Raw genomic sequence first — 5,000 nt, forward strand, 5'->3', positions numbered from 1 at the left:
CGTTACCTATTGTTTCTGGTGGGGCGTTAATTGGTGTGGCACCCGGAACTCTCTTCCTCGCGGGGTGGAAGATTGGCAAGGGGTAAGCTGTGTTTTTTTCCTCCGTGTCACAAACTATTTAATGATGTTTCTGTACTTTAATTTCTCTGCTACTTTATTGATCTTTGATGGGAAGATATTCTGTTACGTTTGTGTTGATATTTTCGTTGTAATTTTCGCTCAAAGTATGTACATTAGCGCCATTAATGTCCGCGATCGTTATGAAGTTAACAGGTGCTAACGAGCAGATTGGGAAGTAAATAAATGCTACTGGATCGAGGCCCCTCGTCATCTCTCCTGCCTCTTCAATCATCCAAAGACTGTTTAGTCTGTTATTTTAATGTAATGGTCGGTTCATGTCCGTTGCATTGACTTGACTTGTCATTGGGTCTGATTTTAAATGTGCCATATAGTTCAATGTGGGAGCCGGTTCACACACTAAATAAGACCCTAAGGTCAAGCACAAGCAGATTTTTTGTTTTATTTTTCTCAGAGCAGAGTAGAGCAGATGTTTCAGGTTGCTGCCATCAGAGAGCAGTGACTTGACCTCAGTGTCTTATTTAGTGTACTCCCACATTGAACTCTACTTTTTGGGTCCACGCACTTTCTAAACATCTAGAGTGCAACAATACCCATGCCTCCTAATGTGCCATATAACCTGTATCTCGCCTATTGTGTGTGTGTGTGTGTGTGTGTGTGTGTGTGTGTGTGAGTGTTCGTGAATGTGTTCAGATATAAGAAGTTGGGGTTGGGGTTGATGATCCACATGATGGTGATGGACCAGGACAGCTCTGGACCTCCTGACTGGCAGCTCCATCCTCAACCTCCCTTCCTGTCCTTAAACACATGTGCAGGTAAGGCCAATTTTTAAAAACTCACTGCATTGTCTGAGGCAAAAGTAGGAGAAAAGGAGTGAGTGAGTGAGTGAGAACCCGGCCATTACATGTGATGTGACCCTTAAAGGGCGTGTGTGTGTCCTAGAACCAAGACAGTGGCAGTGTGTGTCTGTCTGTCTTTGGTTAAGGATATTTTTAAGATACTACCTTGTTGTGTTAAACATTATTTTGCTATTTCTGACAGGCAGAGGCAGTTTTCTGAAGGATGGTTAATGTCAGTATCAACATGTTGTGATGGAGGCTTCCACCTGAGCTGAACACAGAAACTTGCACACAGTGGTGAGTAAAACACTGAATCTGTTTTGTTCTGCACTAGACCAATAAGTATTTCATACAGTAATTCCTTTCTGTGCTGTGTTTAAGCTTATTTATTGAAAAAAAAAATGTGGATAGAGGATAATACAAAACACTGGCACTGTAGTGATCCCTGCACAGGCCAGAAGCTGTGTATCTCTTCAGCCTGGTGTTCTGCATTAAAATGATGGTGTGATTTTTATGTAGTGTATTCTATGTATCCCTCTCGTGTGTGTGGTGTGGTGTGTGTGTGTGTGTGTGTGTGTGTGTGTGTGTTTGTGTGCATGCGTGCAGATGGAAGCAGTCGTTCCTGTTCAGCATTGATATGCCGGTAATGGGTTTGATGAGCCACAGCGTGGTGATGGGCAATCAGCATCAGGACCAGGGCCGCTCACAAGGAGAACCTCCTGCCCTGCCTCTTCATCCTCAACCTCCAATCTTCCTGCTCTTCACACATGTGCAGGTGATGCACACTTCTAAAATGCACACTTGACTTGAGGCAAAGGGGGGAGAATAGGCGTGCATGCATGCACGTGCACCAAACTTTAAGACAGTAGCAGTGTGTGGGGGGGGCATGTGCACAAGCATATGCACGTGCTCATGTCATGTCCTTCTGTAGGTAGATAGGGGTTGGTTGTTTTTGTCTTAATTGTCATTCATAACATTAACATGCCTTTTTTTGACAGGCACAGAGCCAGTTTTCAGAGGGAGGGCTGATGACACCAGCAACTTCGGATCTGAACCGGATCAACCCAGCACCAACCACTGTGCCGCTCCTCCTCTGCCAACTGCACCACATGGCTCCACCATCTCAAAAAGGCACAGACACTACTCCACTTCCTGCGAAGGATGAGAGAAGAGCCGACCTCCCCACAACGGCACTCACCACCTTCTACAGGGGTGTCATTGAGAGCATCCTGACCAGCAGCCTCTCTGTCTGGCATGGCAGCCGTCAAGCTGAAGACTAGAAGGCAGTACAGAGAGTGGTGAGGACAGCAGAAAAGCTCATAAGATCACCCCTACCTGTTCTCCCTACTACCACCAGGGAAGCGCTAGCCCAGCATGCGGTGCTGCAAAAGCACACTGGGAAACGACTTCTTTCCACAAGCCATCAGACTCCTCAACGCACTGAAGAAAACCACATGAATAACCAAGGACACGGGAGAATATTCCATGAACACTTCTTTCACCATGCCACTTACACTTAACTCATTGCACCTTGTATACAGCATCTTCACACCACCTGTATGAACTCCTCCTGCCGTGTGTGTGTGTGTGTGTGTGTCCACTGTGTTTGTGTATTTATTGTCCATCAGTATGTTAATCTTATTATTGCACACTGTTTGGGTGTCTGTATTTATAGTATGTATCAGTCTATATTTAATGCCAATGCCTTATTTTTAGTTATTAGTTAAATGCACATTGGAGACTGGTCAAACACAATTTCAAACTTTGTGTTAACCCTCTTGTTGACCGTTCACACTTCATAGTGTAAAAGTAAACAGAAATAAATTCACATTTCATTCCTGTCTCGTTCACTTCTTTCAGCAATGTATGTGGCCTACATGCAGGGAAGCTGACAGGGGGGACAAATGGGTCCGTTGACCTGGGCCCAGTGAGACGAGGGGTCCAGGAATGGGTCCTCATTACATTGTATGTAGTCTATGTATTGAGTGGGGGGCCCTTTCAGATGACTTTGTCCTGGGCAAAGCCAAAGCTGTCAGCGGCCCTGATTATGTATGCACAAACACTGGTTATGATGGTAGGGAAATTTTTTCTCTGTTTTCTGATGGCCTTTGAATTAAGACAGGCCAATCTGGAACCTCTCCTGGATAAAGAGGTAAGCTTCAATGGTGTGGTCACTCCTAAATCATAGACAGACATGGAGTATGGTAGGCCTATGGTAATGAAGAAATCGTTTTCTCCAATAAAACAAACAAATAGCCTATTGCTATTTTAAATACTATTTCATATTTTTTTCATTAATATCTGAAGAGTTCAGATGCAAAACCCCCTAACTCCATTTCTGAAGACCTGCACTTCTATATTTTTAGAGAACCCAGTTGTTGGTTTGGTTTACATTCATGTAGGCCTACTTGATAATACATATAAATAGTTATATTACATAAATAAAATAAAAAAACAATGCAATTTTGATAGCTTTGTATTAAATAAAAATGAGTTAAGATTATTTTCTGAAAAGGCACTTAGGGGGTTTTGCATCTGAACCCTTCATCTGCTCTTTTCAAGCTGGCCACATAACTGTGGTGAGGTGACACTCATTAGGCCTACTTCAAAAAGTCGGGAATGTGTTGCTGATGTACATCGTACAACTTTTCTAAGTAGCCTATATGTCTTACCAAGTGAACAACCTCGCCTAAAAGGGTTTTTTAATTATTATTTGTCGGGGTGTGTTAATATCCTGGAAAGGATAAATCTGTGGTGTAATCATATAGCCTACCCAGTGTTAACAGTGACCTCGATACACACAGCTAGGTGAGGTAATGCCAACGCATTGACAGTATATATTTAGGCAATATATACAGTATTTACTGTCAATGTGTCAACGTTGTGTTGAAACGTAACAAAGCATTTTGGCGACCTGATCCGTTATGACAAATCTGTGCATAGCGACACGAGTTCTAAACAGTAGGCTACAATGTCCGAGGTACGGGAAGACAAAGCAAAATACATATTGGGATTAGAAAACGTGTGATTTATCTCACTTTCTTACATAAATTGTTGAGAATATTATGTCAGTGGAATGTTCAGTGAAACGTTTCTCTGGAAGATAACAATTTGCACGGGATATCTTTGAAAACATGGAGCCTTCATCCGGAAATGGCCTTGAAAATGACATCATGCAGTATCCCTTCACGATTGGCCAATACGGCAAATGCCGGGAACGCCCATGGGCGTGCTTGCATTAGGGGTGGAACTGTTTTACTGCAGCTGGACCCTTCTCTTGAATTGAGGAACATTCTTAAGTATCGAAAACAATTGAAAAGTTGGCCTGAGAAATCACAATCGAATCGAATCGAAATGAAGGCTCTGATGTACACCCCTAACACACAAACACACACATACACACACACTCACACACACATACACACTCACACACACACACACACACACACACACTCACACACACATACACACACATACACACAAACACACACAAACACTAAAACACTCAAACCTCATCCACCCACTCATCTACTATTGCGTGTCCACCCATGGAGCCTGTGTATGCCAGGGCCTAATCTTTTGCATGTCTTTAGTGTGAATAGAAAGCCTGTTATCATGGTGATGCCGCGTGAACACATGAAAAAGCAGAACACCACACACAAACTCAATTACACACACACATAAACATACACATGCATACACACACACACACACACACACACACACACACACACACATACACACTCACACACACACACACACGCACACACACACACACACACACACACTCTCAAATGCTTCTCTCCACCTCTGCCACTACAGGCGGCACGGAAACCATCCAGATAATTTTTTCATGCAGCGTTTCAAGAAGAGAGAGAGAGAGAGAGAGAGAGAGAGAGAGAGAGAGAGAGAGGGAGAGGGAGAGAGACAGAGAGAGAGAGAGAGAGAGAGAGAGAGAGAGAGAGAGAGAGAGAGAGAGAAAGAAAGAAAGAAAGAAAGCAAGCATCCAACTGCCAGCCACCCAGCCAGCCAGCCATCCTGCCTCGAAACATTTGGCGATGAACAGGTCACCAGGGAGCCGTC

General features: G+C 43.7%; 1 protein-coding gene and 1 long non-coding RNA gene across 3 annotated transcripts in view; one reads left to right on the plus strand and one right to left on the minus strand.

The window, feature by feature from the left end:
- Positions 1-2,758, plus strand: part of LOC134441683 (uncharacterized) — a 3,443-nt gene extending 685 nt beyond the window's left edge. The window contains exons 1-5 of one of the 2 annotated variants that reach the window (XR_010033187.1): positions 67-82; positions 772-893; positions 1,120-1,214; positions 1,524-1,692; positions 1,916-2,758. This is a non-coding gene — a long non-coding RNA (uncharacterized LOC134441683). Of the gene's footprint in view, positions 1-66; positions 83-771; positions 894-1,119; positions 1,215-1,523; positions 1,693-1,915 lie in introns of those variants that run through there. The other variant, XR_010033186.1, reaches the window with a different exon arrangement.
- chst15 (carbohydrate (N-acetylgalactosamine 4-sulfate 6-O) sulfotransferase 15) overlaps positions 1-5,000 on the minus strand; it is an 88,220-nt gene that overhangs the window by 73,955 nt on the left and 9,265 nt on the right. The window lies entirely within an intron of this gene.

This window comes from Engraulis encrasicolus, chromosome 24 (assembly GCF_034702125.1).
Source record: "Engraulis encrasicolus isolate BLACKSEA-1 chromosome 24, IST_EnEncr_1.0, whole genome shotgun sequence".
Taxonomy (NCBI): Eukaryota; Metazoa; Chordata; class Actinopteri; order Clupeiformes; family Engraulidae; genus Engraulis; species Engraulis encrasicolus.